Consider the following 14,749-nt stretch of genomic DNA (forward strand, 5'->3'; position numbering starts at 1 on the left):
ACTGACTTTTCAACTCTTTTGTCAGACTTTGACATTTTTGGTGCGTTGAGATGTCTTCCGGATTCAAGCCGTGTGACTCCTGTCAAAAGCATGATGTTGGTGATAGAGCTACAGCGTGTGTGCTTGTGGTGTCTTGAGCGAAACCACGACCCAAAGTCTTGCTCAGACTGCCAGGTCATGAACCTGAAGGCTTTGAGAGAGCGATCCCTAAAGCTCATGGTGGCCCGATGGTCAGCTCGGAATAGCTCTCAGTCTCACTCAACAGGAAGGTCACAAGACCATTCACAGAGTCATCACCACTCGTCACACTCCAAGGCCTCAGGACATTCGGATCATAAGAAGAGGTCGAAGAAAAGCAAACGTTCTTTGACTTCACCCCATCGCTTGGCAGATGCAACATGGGAGGCGCATCATTCTTATAGGCCTCCATCTTCAGAGCCTGCTTCTGGGTCGGCTCCGCGCCTCCCCAAGTTTCCAGAAGTCGGAGCCACCCCTGCCCAACTCAGGGAGTTTTATGAGGCCATATGCTTAATATTTGGGCAGACCAACCCTCCTGTGACGCCTTTGGGCCCAATAGGCTGGCAGGCCCCTGTGGGTCTGGAGGCATCCCCAGGATGTGTTTCTATATTTGAGCCGATGCTGGTCGTGCCATTGCAATCTTCCCCAGCGCAGAAGTTGACACTCCCGACATTGGATGGGCCCATAACCGACATCAATCCCATACTCCTTCCAGACTCTGACCCAAAGCAGGAATGACGTCGCCAGAATCAGATTCAGACTTTGGCAGGGACATTTCCCCCCTCTGGTTAGATACCTATGGGTATTGGGACGGTGAGAGTATGGAGGGGGGGGGGGGTCGGGGGAGTCGCTGGACCCTCTAGAATTCCAGCTTGAAGACCCTTAAGTAGACTGGGCTCGGGAATTGGGTGAAGCCAGTGAGGCTGGACACCTCCACAGACTCTGGCATGCTTTCTCCCCCTACTGTGGCTACGGAGGAGGGAGCCTCCTACTCAATGGTGGTGCGAAGAGTGGCTGAGGACCTGGGCCTCGAGCTGCCTTCATTGGCAGTCAGCTAACCTTACTGAGGTGCTTCAGCCCGTGGCCTCCAATCTGAACCCCTATTGCCCTTCAATGAGGCTATCACTGATGTCCTGCTGGGAAAGTGGTCTAGACCCAGCACAGGGGCTCCTATCAACAGGACAATTGTCCGCAGTCATAGGCCTGGGCCTAACGACCCTAAATTCTGGACCCAGCACCCTAAATGCCTGATAGCTTTGTCATGCAGGCTTCTTCCTCTTTGGGTGCATTTCCCTCCGCTACCCCCAGACAAGTACTCGAAAAGACTGGACCAACTTGGGGAAAAAAATGTTCTCTTCCTCCAGTCTGACTACCACATGCCTTTTGGGCTGTTACACCCATACTTTATGGGATACGGTCGCACAGGTGCTGCCACAGGTCCTGGAGGAGGCCTAGGACATTCTTTTCCGAGCTGTTGCTGATGGGAGAGACACAGCAAAGTTCACAATTCAATGAGGACTGGACACCACCAACTCACTGTTCAGATCAGTTGCGTCAACAGTGGCCCTTTGGCGCCACACTTGGTTGAGGACATCTGGCTTTTCAGGGGATGTCCAGCAATCGCTTATGCACATGCCCTCCGATGGCACCCGTCTGTTCGGAGAAAATGCTGACTGAGCGCTTGAGTGAGTCCCAGGTTATGGCTAGGTTCCTTGGCCTTGCAGCTGCTCTTCGCCCCCAGTCCGCTTTTCTCCTCTTTCGTTGATGCGGAAGGGGTGCCCAAAAACATCAAATTCGTTTCAGCCACCATGGCCGAGGATGCAGGATCCAATGTCCCAGTAGATCAGGGAGCCAGCGGTTGGCCCAGTCTACCCTCCCCACCCTACCACTGCATCCTCCAAACCTTCATAGTCCGTCATCCTGTAGTGTAGCCATTTTTTAATATAGCTTTGTGCGCGTTAGCTTAACATATTAGGCCTCTGTGTACTTTGCCCTAGATACATTTTATTCAACCTTGCACTGTTATTTTACAATAACCAGTTTTACTGTCTTGTTTTTATTTCATTCTATCACACTGTTTAGCTTAGTTCAGCACTGTGTTCTCAAACAATGCATTCTTGCTCACTCTGTGCTTCAGTCAAGGTTACAGTCTGGTACATTGCCGGTAAACCTAGTAGACGTTTAGTCTAGTGTTCATAGAAAATACACATCCTTACGTAGGGACGTTTTCTTAGAACATCCGCATGTTATTTATAGAAACACTTTCTAGTCCCAGTACACGTAAGAGGGAGATTCCGACCAGGAACCTACAACTAGATGCCGACTGCCCCGTTGCAGATGCAGATTACAGGCCTTTGCTCAGGTATGAGGGTTGATGTCCTCCTGGGGGAACCTGAAAGGCATGCTTAGAGCTTTATATGCTGTGCTCAGACTATAACTTAGAGAAAACCTAATCTAGTTGCACTATGATAGCCTTATTCTTGTGCTTCTCTCATCTTTACTATTTTAATCCTATTGTGTTGTGTAGTTCTGGTTATTGCAGCTCACGCTTTGCTATCTAAAATGCAGTCGTTTTATTAAACCAATCTTTAAAACTTAAACTGCCTTTGTCATTTATATAGGAGACCGCACTGTGTATGAGAGAACCGGTTGTGACCTGAGTGACCACGACTTCCCTGGGAAATACTAAGATGTCATGCGCTCGGCTGCCCAATTGTCTCTTCCCTTTGGGAGAGATGAGGCACTGCTAGTTAGCCGGAGCAAAACCCGGATTTAGAGTGACAAGGGTCCTTCACCGTGGGTCAGACTTAGTCCCCCACACTGTGAACGATCTTTCTGCTCAAAATCCAGTAGTCTCATTAGGATAATGAGAGCCTACGCAACATGGCACCGCCAACGTTTGGTCAGGCTCTAATTTTCGGGTCCACCGGCATATCTCGGTCTCATATAATATAATGATCCCTCAATTCCGTATACGGAGACGTCCGTGGAACTGAGGATTTCCACCACTGCCGTATAGGTAGCCCTATTTACAGCGGGTGGTTGTTCAAGTTTGAACCTTAAAAGGATAGACCCTGTCTTGGTGTGCCTTCTCTGAATGCTTAGTGCTTTTCTAATGGCGAATCCCCAAGTTGTATAAATAGCTCTTAACAGGAGACAACCGCTCACAGCACATTTGCTAGCAAATGGCCTTACGGCCCACGGTGGTCCAGTCACGTTTGTGGTGGACGCCCACGCAGCATATAGAACAGAACTTTTTTACTCTTGGGTCACATTTCCAGCAGTTGATGGGAACACAAATACATTTCATACATATACAGTTGCGAACGCGCCTGGACAGTACAGGGCGTTCACGTACGTAGAGATACCTCTATCTTATCAAGAACATTTTAATTGGCTTGATGGCGCCCTACCCCATACATTATTACCAGTAAGGTTAGGTCCACTAAGTGATGATGGTCCTACCTGGCCTCTATTGGCCACATATACACCGCATCCTGTGGCTACAAATATGGCGGTGGCTGAGGTTCGACGCTTATATACTGACTTAACAGATATATATGTTTAGTACAATTTGTGATGCAGACACTAAATACAAACCCAGATCGTGCTTCTCCAGCACAGCCACATGCAGTAACACCAGGTATACATCCGGTGACCGTACACTCTTTTATGGGTAAGGTCCCGGCAAAACGGTAGGAGACTCCAATTTGGCTGACACAAAAAATTAATACGCTGGAGGGGGTATTTCCCCATACGGGACCTCAGGACAATCATAGAATACTAAATATGTGTTTACCCTTTGGGATGGTTCCTACAGTTGAACACTGTAATACATGGGGCACGGTATTTGCCGCGCTCTATATGACGGCACGCGGTACACCGACACTAGCCAGCCTACCGGAAGTGCTTAAACAAATTCAAGATGAATACGGGGCTGCCCCGGCCTTAAATTTAGAAATGCAACTGATGAGCAACTTTGCCACGGTTTCTTCGATAATCCTAAGCAATCTTAAAGGAGAAGCAGTTGCACTTGCAGTGCGCATGTGTCTTCGTGACGTTCTGCAACAAGATCAGGAGCGGGAACTGCCTAAAATAATAGCGGAAACATATTCCAGTATCGGTCGAGATAGCCTGGGGGCTAGAGCGCAAAAACCTAAATTTCAGGGAAAAATTAATAAAGACAATACTAAACAGCAACCGGAGGGTAATAAGAAGCGCTGGGAGAAAAAACAAACACCTAAAAAAGAAAGGGGAGAATCTCCACATAAGGAGACCCCGCAGAATAGGTATAATCTCAGAAATGGAGAGAATATTAAAACGCCTGATAGATATCAATATACTGATACCCGCCAATCTCGTTCCTTTCAGGACTCATCGGAAAAGAGAAATGAGAGAGGTGGGCGGTCAGAGCGCAGAACAGAGTACGTGAAACCCAGACAGGAATCACAACGCTCTTCGGAGGTTTCTGTCAAGAAGGAAGAGAAACCGGTACAACAAAAACAACAGTATAAAAAGAAAAAAGTGGCAGCAGTCTCAGTTAGACATGCCACTCAGCAAGAGGGTTCTCTTGAAGAACAAGAAATGGGCTCTAGCACTGCTAGACAGCGTGGCAGAGGTCACAATAGTTCGCCGGAATCTTCTAGAGCATCTGGAGGGAAAGCAACTGATGACTTTATACAAGTAGAAACAGCAGATATACGTGTCTCCGAACCCGATAGGGTGCATAAAGTAACTTTACAATTGGAAAGAGACATTGAACGCACTATACACGCAATCTTCTGGGATTGTGTAGTTAAGATATATGACATTTTCCTGGCCGAACAAGATTGCCCATCTGATTTTGGCCGCACCTGCCGAGCTGGGGAGGAGGTTATTAAACCTTCCTTCTCGCCCCTTGTTCCAGAGGAACTCGCAGAGTCCTATTCTATAAAATGGGCTCTTGCACAGGCACCTGCCTTATATAGAAATCACGTAGGGTGGGACAGGGATTCTCCATATCATGTAATTCCCATTAAAGGTGAACCTCAGCCACAACCGCAGTATCCCATAAAACATGAAGCAAGGGCACCGGTGAGAGAAATACTTACACAATTAGAATACCAGGGGGTAATTGAAACCTGTGCCTCACCGATGAATAATCCCTTATTTCCTGTAGCAAAACCGGACCATTCATACAGAATAGTCAGACTACAGACATTTGAACGTACATACACGTACATATGCTATACAAAACTTGCATAGCACTGCATTAATGAGCAACATTGTGCGTAAAAAATATAAAACGACTTTGGATATCTCAAATGGATTGTTCAGCCAGAATATAGCTCCTGAAAGCAGAAATTTAACAAGCTTTAGCGCACTAGGCTCCCAGAAAAAATTATTTTGTTTGCCTCAGGGGTATAAGAATAGCCCAGGACTGTTTACAGCTCGTGTGACTGCTATTTTGCACGAGTTAGACCCTGAAGCGTTGTCATATGTGGATGATACATATCTCACGGATGACGAGTTGCTACAACATTTAAGACGGGTAGCCCGCATTGTTGTAGGGTTTGCCGAAATAGGCTACAAATTTAACTTTAAAAAAATCAAAAATTGCCTTCCTCAGCGTCCTGTTCTTGGGATATGAGCTGTCGAATGAAAGGAGGAGCCTAGCGCCACAATTCTTAGAAAAATTTGCACAATTGCAACCACCAAATACGATTAAGAAACTCCAATCATTGTTGGGCTTTCTGAATTTTGGCAGAACATACATTCCGGATTATGCTACACGCATAAAGTCTTTATATTAATTAATACGCCCTGACTTTTCGGGCAAATTTTGGACAATAGAACATACACATACTCTTCGAGAGTTACAAGCAGATATGCTCGCAGCAAAACATCTACACACACGTGACAGTAAGACACATTTGGTCATCAGGGTGATAGCTGGGGCCATTGGGTTTACTTATGTCACATTTAATGAAGGTGAGACAGTCCCAATAGCAAACAAGTCACACTGGTATTCCGCTGCCGAACAACGATTTGCACCCACAGAGAAAATTCTCACTGCTGTACAGATGGCTGTTATTAAAGAGAGACCTCTGGCCCAGGGAAAACGCATTATTGTCGTTTCTCCGATTCCAGCCCTTGAGGCTGTTACAAAAGCTAGCGTCTCAAATGCAAAAGCACTCCACCCAAGAAGGATACAATGGGCCACGTCCTTGACAGCCACTGATGTAGACTACATTTTTGACCCAAGGTTACAAACTCAGGAATTTCTACAATGTGAAGTTGAATATCCGGTTCCCGCTGACACATTGCCTATTGACCATTTTCGGGTAGTCATGTACACCGATGGCTCTGCGCAACCAGCGGTTGGAACAAAACATCAATATTCTGCTGCATGTGCGGTAGTAGACGGCTATATGGAGGGGGCGAAATTCTGACCCCAACATACCTATACCCAGACCTTAGGGGATTGTACAGCACAATTGGCTGAGCTAAAAGCTCTACTAATGGCACTAGAACATATACGGATCAGACACAGTTTACACTGATTGTTTGTGATTCGTATTATTGCGTCCAGTCTTTTAATGAATACCTATATTACTGGCGCTTGAATGGGTTCAGAGGTTCGAAAGGCAACACCATTAAACACAGACTACTGTGGGGGAAGGTAGCAGACCTGAAAGAGACGCTACCCAAGGTCCATGTTGTGTATACACTTGGACACCAGCACGTTGGAATACACGTTGCTGGAAATACTTTGGCTGATGAAGCCGCAAAGTCAGCAGTGGCTGTTGCTACTGTAGCTGCAGTGACTCGTTCGAGTTCCAAACCAGACACAGACATTATGGCTGCCATAAAAGATATGGTTGTAGGCACGCCTTATCCTAAGGGATTGCCTAATAAATACCACTACTTCATGGGAAGTATGCTGAACGCTGAAGTTAAGATTCAAGGCGTAGGCGTACGCGACATCCCCAATAAAGATGTAAGACCACAACTGATTAAAACAGCACATGAGGGAGTGGCATCTGCACATGCTGACGTGGCCGCTACAATTTCGCTATTACAGGCCCGCTATTGGTGGCCTGGTCTCTATAAAAAGTCCAAGCAGTATGTCCTTTGTTGTGACATCTGTCAACAAATTAAAGTCTGAACAGCTAAGCGCCTGCAGCAGATACCCCTCTTAATCTCAAACAGACCGTTACAATGTGTGTACCTGGATCATTGTGGTCCATTAACACTGGATAGTGCATACAAATATATACTAGTCGCTGTTGATTCTTGCTCCAGATTTCTGTGGGTGTGTCCGCAGCTCTCGGCTGACGCTCGGACTGTTATTAAAGATTTGCGAGTCTTTGTCGGTGCATATGAAGTTGCGGCATTCCATTTGGACCAGGGCCCTGCTTTTGCCTCAAGGGCATTCAGGGACACCATGGCTTTGTTGGGGGTCGAGCTCCAGTACTCGTCTCCATTTCATCCCAAGGGAAATTCTGTTGTGGAGCGATTAAAACGCGATTTAAAGCAATCCTTAACAGCCAGAATCTTGGGTACGGGTCATAGTTGGCTAACTCACCTATATGGAGTTCGGAGAGCACTAAATAACCTGCCTAGAAGGTCCCTGGGGGGGTCGTACTTCATATGAGTGCCTGTTCGGAACACAAATGTTTGTTCTGGATCTTGATGGTCCTGGTGTGGAGGCGGCGGAGACACCTTTTGACATAAATGATCGTGCCACTGTTTTATAGGAATTACAGCAGTTCCGTGAAGATAACTCTTCTAAAAGTGCTGCCTCCACAGGAATTAAGGATGTGCCAGTCACACCTACCAGCTGGATTCCCAGGGTTGGGGATCTTGTGCGTGAAAAGGTCGCCGTGAAAAAATAATTTGGCCCTTCTTATTGTGCACCAGTCCCTGTGTTGGGGATACACAGTACCAGAAGAACGAGTTACTTACCTTCGGTAACGACTTTTCTGGTGGATACATTAGCTACCTGTGGATTCCTCACCTAATGAATACTCCCATGGCGCCAGCATTCGACGGAAATCTTCTTACTAGTCTCTGCACGTCGACGAGGACGTCACTCTAGCCCACGCGACGCCGTCTGACGTCATACAGGCAATAAGAGGTCCTCGACGACGTGCGGACGTCAGTACCAATCATTTTTTACGTGCATGAGAACAACCAGGCAATGCAATGAAAGAGCAAGGCAACATCCCATTACATTGTAAAAATACACAACATTGCATGAATAACTGTAAATCTTTTATATATATATATAACTCTCTCTTTTTAAAATATATATCTACACATCAAGTATATACACAAAGATATATACATATATACATATAATATATACAACATCTATTGCACCCTCAAAGACCAAGAGGAGCGTACTCAAGGATTACTTGGCAAGACCAGAAAGGCAACGGGGAGGCGGGTGGGACCGTGAGGAATCCACAGGTAGCTAATGTATCCACCAGAAAAGTCGTTACCGAAGGTAAGTAACTCGTTCTTCTGATGGATACAACTACCTGTGGATTCCTCACCTAATGAATAGAGTCCCAAAGCAGTACCACGCCCGGCGGTGGGTGCCTAAATGGTCAAACCAAGAAATCCTGCAGCACTGACCGTGCAAAATGGCCGTCCCTTCTAACCTCAGAATCCAAACAGTAATGTTTTGCAAAAGTGTGAAGGGACGACCAAGTTGCGGCCTTGCAGATGTCGACCACAGGAACACCTCTGGCCAAGGCCGAAGTGGCCGACTTAGCTCTGGTGGAATGAGCTCTAATGCCCTCAGGAGGATCCTTCTTTGCCAAAGAGTAACAGATTTTAATGCAAAGAACAACCCACCTGGATAGTGTTCTCTTGTGGACTGCCTTTCCTCTCCTCTTGCCCACGTATCCAATAAACAGCTGATCCTCCAGCCTGAAATCCTTTGTTCTATCAATAAAGAAGCTCAACGCCCTCTTTGGGTCCAGACGGTGCAGTCTTTCTTCCTCTTTGGAAGGATGAGGCGGAGGATAGAACGTGGACAAAGTAATTGCCTGAGCCAAATGGAAGGGTGAAACAACCTTCGGGAGGAAAGCAGCCTTGGTCCTCAACACCACCTTATCCCCATAAAAAGTTGTATAAGGAGGTTTTACTGATAAGGCCTGCAACTCACTCACTCTCCTTGCTGATGTTATAGCTATCAGGAAGACTGTTTTTAAAACCAAATACCTTAAGGGGCAAGAATGCATAGGTCCAAAAGGGGACCCCATAAGGAAAGTCAGGACCAAGGACAAATCCCATTGCGGCATAACGAATGGCTTTGGAGGATATTTATTTAGAAGACCTTTCAAGAATCTGATAACAATAGGGGATTTAAATAAAGATGGTTGGTCTGGAAGACATATGAAGGCTGACAAGGCCGATAAATAACCCTTAATGGTAGCCACTGCACAACCTTTCTGCGCTAGAGACAGAGCAAAAGACAAAATGTCCGATAGATGAGCATGCAAAGGATCAATCTGCCTCTCTCCACACCACGCAACAAATTTAGACCATCTATTAGCGTAGATAGATTTAGTGGAGTGTCGCCTGGCCGCTAATATAACATCCACTACCTCAGGCGGGAGAGAGAAGGAACTCAGGTTGCCCCGTTCAATCTCCAGGCATGTAGGTGCAGACTCTGGAGGTTGGGGTGTAGAACCTGCCCCTGCGACTGCGAGAGGAGGTCTGCCCTGAAAGGGAGACGGAGCGGAGGGCACATTGAGAGTTGGAGAAGGTCGGAGTACCATACCCTCCTTGGCCAATCCGGAGCTATTAGGAGGACTATAGCCCGGTCCTGGCGAATCTTCCTCAATACTCGAGGAATCAAGGGTATGGGAGGAAACGCGTAAAGCAACTGGCCGCACCAGGTTATTTGAAACGCGTCCCCCAACGCTCCCTGCATCGGATACTGGAGGCTGCAGAATAACGGACAATGCGCGTTCTCTCGAGTGGCAAACAGATCTACCCAAGGAAACCCCCACCTCTGGAAGATTAAACGGACTTGATCTGGATGGAGACGCCACTCGTGGTCTGCCGAGAATTGGCGACTGAGACTGTCCGCACGCACGTTCAAGACTCCGGCCAGATGGTTTGCTATCAAGCAAATCTGATGGTCCTTTGCCCAGGACCATAGTCGAAGAGCTTCTCTGCAGAGAAGGTACGACCCCACTCCTCCCTGCTTGTTTATGTACCACATCGTGGTAGTATTGTCCGTTAGGACCTGTACCGACTGACCACGAAGGGAAGGGAGGAAGGCCTTGAGAGCCAGACGTACAGCCCGTAACTCTAACAGATTGATGTGAAACATCTGTTCCTCTGGAGACCAAAGACCTTTGATCTCCAGATCCCCCAGATGAGCTCCCCACCCTAGAGTGGAAGCATCCGTTATGACTGTGGCCACTGGTGGCGACTGCTGGAACGGCTTTCCTTGTGAAAGATTGTTGCTTGCAATCCACCACTTCAAATCCACAGCAGCATCTCTGGAGATCTTGACAGTACTCTCTAGATCCCCTTTGTGTTGAGACCACTGCCTTCGGAGGCACCACTGAAGAGCCCTCATGTGCCAGCGAGCATGCGTGACCAACAGAATGCAGGAGGCAAACAGACCGAGCAGACGAAGGACCTTGAGGACTGGAACTACCGCTCCATTTCGAAACATTGGAACCAAATCCTGAATATCTTGAATCCGCTGAGGCGGAGGAAAGGCCCGACCCAATGTTGTATCCAGTACTGCCCCTATGAACAGGAGGTGCTGAGAGGGCTCTAGGTGAGATTTGGGCTCGTTCACCGAAAAACCCAGGTCTAACAACAACTGGGTTGTTGACTGCAGATGATGCGACACAAGCTCCGGGGACTTGGCTTTGATCAACCAGTCGTCCAAGTAAGGGAATACTGCTATCCCCTTCCTTCTGAGTTCTGCCGCAACCACCGACATCACCTTCGTGAAGACTCGAGGTGCTGAAGTAAGACCAAACGGAAGGACCGCAAACTGATAGTGCTGCGATCCCACCACAAACCGGAGATACTTCCTGTGTGACTTGAGTATCGGGATATGAAAGTAAGCATCCTGCAAGTCGACAGACACCATCCAGTCTTCCTTGTTCAACGCCAAAAGCACCTGTGCTAGGGTCAGCATCTTGAACTTTTCCTGCTTGAGGAACCAATTCAAGATCCTCAGGTCCAGGATTGGTCTCAAACGACCATCCTTCTTGGGAATCAGGAAATACCTTGAGTAACATCCTCGACCCCTTTCCTGCTCTGGGACCAACTCCACCGCGCCCTTTGAAAGGAGGGCTTGTACCTCCTGTTCTAGCAACAGGAGGTGTTCTTCTGAACAATAAGAAGGACGGGGCGGGATGAGGGGCGGGAACTCCCGAAAGGGAAGGGTGTAGCCTTTTCCCACAATACTGAGAACCCAAGTGTCCGTTGTAACAGTCTTCCATTTGGTGAGAAAATGCTGTAATCTTCCCCCTACAGGAGAGGAGTGAGTGGGAAATGGTGGAAGCCTAAGGCTGCTTCCCCTGCTGCACCCCTCCAGAGGATGAGGAAGAGGCAGAGTGCTGCTGAGAGGCTCCTCTGGTGCGGACCCTACCTCTCCCCCTAAAAGATCTATAGGGATGGGAAGAGGCAGGTTGCTGATATCTTCCCCGAAAGGAAGAGGAGGAAGAGCCACGCCCAAATCCACGAAACCTCCTGAAAAATCTGGAAGAGGCCGTGGAAGAAGGAGCTTGGAGCCCTAACGACTTAGCCGTGGCCCTGCTTTCCTTAAAACGTTCCAAGGCCGAATCAGCCTTGGCTCCAAACAGTTTGTCCCCATCAAACGGGAGATCCAACAATGTGGACTGTACATCCGCAGAAAAGCCCGAGTTACGGAGCCAGGCCTGTCTCCTTGCCACCACAGTTGTGCCCATTGCTCTGGCTACCAAGTCGGTGGTATCCAGTCCCGTCTGGATAATCTGGGTCGCAGCAGCCTGGGCATTTGAAACAAGATCCAAAAGACCCTGGGGAAGCTCTGTAAATGATGAGGAAATGTCATCCATCAGAGCATGAATATACCTCCCCAGGATACAGGTTGCGTTGGTGGCCTTTAACGCCAGACTGCAGGACGAAAAAATCTTCTTGGACTGCGCCTCTAGTTTCTTTGAATCTCTGTCCCCAGGCACCGTCGGGAAAGAACCAGGCGCTGACTTGGATGAACAGGAGGCCTGCACCACCAAGCTCTCCGGCGTAGGGTGCCTAGACAGAAAACCAGGGTCAGTCGGAGCCGCCCGATACCTCCTGGCCACGGCTCTGTGAACTGCTGGGGAAGATGCCGGCCTCTTCCACACCACTAACACCGGATCCAGCAGAGCGTCATTAAATGGCAAAAGAGGCTCCGCCGCAGCTGAGGCCGGATGTAGCACCTCTGTTAGAAGGTTTTGTTTAGCCTCCACCACCGGCAAAGGCAGGTCCAAAAAGCTAGCTGCCTTCCGTACCACTGCATGAAAGGAAGCAGCCTCCTCAGTGTATTCTCCCGGGGACGAAAGATCCCACTCAGGGGAAGTGTCCAGCCCACTGGCCGACTCCAGACCACGCAGCCCATCACCAGAGTCCTCTAGCTCTCCTTCCTCCAGGGCTCGTTGGTACTCCTGCTCCTCTAATACACGGAGAGCACGTCTCCTCGAATGAAGCCGTTGTTCAATACGCAGAGTCCACAATGCCTCCGCCGAAGTCGAAGATCGGCGCCGATCTTCAGAAGACACCGACGCCGCGTCCGGCGCCACAGGTAACTTCGGCGCCGACGAAAGAGCAGTTGAAGCAGATGGACCCACCGGAGTCACAGGCCGAAATCCCGACGTCGACGGGATGGAAATCCCCGGGGCCAATCCTTCTGAAGCCACCGGAGCGGCCACCGGCGCCGACACTGGCGCCGAGCCCACGTTCCCAAAAGGGAGAAAGGGCATAAAGGGTGCCGGCCGAAGAGGCGCAGGATCACCCAATGAAAAGGCCAAAGGCCCAGCCGGAGCACCCCCTGGAGCCATCTGTTGGAAGATGGCATACATCGCATTCAAGAATGCGGAACTATCGGCTCCAGGGGTGGGAAAAGCCGGATACTGGGGTGCCTGTCTCGGAGGCGACCCCGACGCCGGCCTCGACGTCTGCAACGCCAGAGAAAACACCTGAGGCTCCAATACCTCAATCACCGACGCCTGTCCAGGTGAAGTTGGAGACGCCGGAGAGGGCAACGGCGTCGAAGGATGCGGCGTAACCGTGGGACTGATCTCCCATGTCCTTCGGCGCCGATCCGAAGACCTGGAACGAGTCTCCTTCGAATGACGCCGAGATTCTCTACGGCGCCGGGAGTCTCGATGACGCCGATGTCTTGGAGAAGAAGACTTCTTGTGATGCTTCTCCTTCGATTTCGCCATAAACAGCTTCGCCTCACGTTCCTTGAGGGCCTTTGGATTCATGTGCTGGCATGAATCACAAGTCGAGACGTCGTGGTCGGAGCTCAAACACCAAAGGCAATCGGAATGAGGATCCGTCACCGACATCTTGCCTCCACACTCACGACAAGGCTTGAATCCAGACTTTCTCTGCGACATTATTACCACAGCGAAAGACTACGCAGCAAAAATACACTGTAACCACAAAAGTAACAGTTGCTCCCTCGAAGATAACCGTTTCGAATGCACGGAAAAAAGGGAACTGACGTCCGCACGTCGTCGAGGACCTCTTATTGCCTGTATGACGTCAGACGGCGTCGCGTGGGCTAGAGTGACGTCCTCGTCGACGTGCAGAGACTAGTAAGAAGATTTCCGTCGAATGCTGGCGCCATGGGAGTATTCATTAGGTGAGGAATCCACAGGTAGTTGTATCCATCAGAACTGTTATTCTACCCCCGTTGCCAGGTGCCAAAGAAAATAGCTTTGTTTCGATTGACAATGTCAAGTTACAACATGTGGCCGATTCTACACAGCCGACCAAGAGGAACGTACAGTAGTTCCTGAATCCCTCTCACTACTGGAGAAGAAGTTCCGCTTCAAGTAGTCTATACCAACACTGTTGACTCTCCGAGCTTAGGGAGGGTGGATGATGATCTTGCATTAGTTCCACTAACAACGACCAACTTGGAAACATATGATCAAGTCACCATGACTACAGATGTGACGGATGGTGCTGTCTACAGTGTACCACTGCGAGAGACACCAACTCCTCCATTGACTACGGCAACGCCTTTTGCACTAACTGCCTCTGGTTACTTTGCCGACAACGATGATAGTCTATCGGACTCATTTGCCTCTTCAACTGCTGACCCGTAAGGTCCACGTAAGCTGATGCTTTGGCTTAAAGATACGTGTTTTGTTTCTCCATGGAACTATCTGTGGTTTTTATGGACTATGCTAGCATTTTTTCTTTGGATTGGGTTTGTCATTACCTTTTTTCTGTTGATACATGGTCATTTTCTTCCTGAAAGATCAGTGGTTGAACAGGTGGAGGAGGTGTTGAAACCACATTTTTCATCACATAAGGTTCGAAGAGACTTGTCCTTTGTGAACATTTCTGCAGTGCCAATTCCAGATAGGATTGTGTGGGATAAAGTAATGTTTGATATATATGGTCCCACTGAAATAATTCAAATACCGTATGTGCTAAAGTTATCCATGAATGATATAGCAATACCAGGTATTGTTTCTGATGATTGGGATGTAAAGACAGTTGACTC

At 48.6% G+C, this 14,749-nt stretch overlaps 1 protein-coding gene across 1 annotated transcript in view; it reads right to left on the reverse strand.

Annotated features, from left to right (window-relative positions):
• CENPA (centromere protein A) overlaps positions 1–14,749 on the reverse strand; it is a 215,198-nt gene that overhangs the window by 69,150 nt on the left and 131,299 nt on the right. The gene's annotated exons all lie outside the window — the stretch shown is intronic.

Source organism: Pleurodeles waltl, chromosome 6, assembly GCF_031143425.1.
Source record: "Pleurodeles waltl isolate 20211129_DDA chromosome 6, aPleWal1.hap1.20221129, whole genome shotgun sequence".
Classification (NCBI taxonomy): Eukaryota; Metazoa; Chordata; class Amphibia; order Caudata; family Salamandridae; genus Pleurodeles; species Pleurodeles waltl.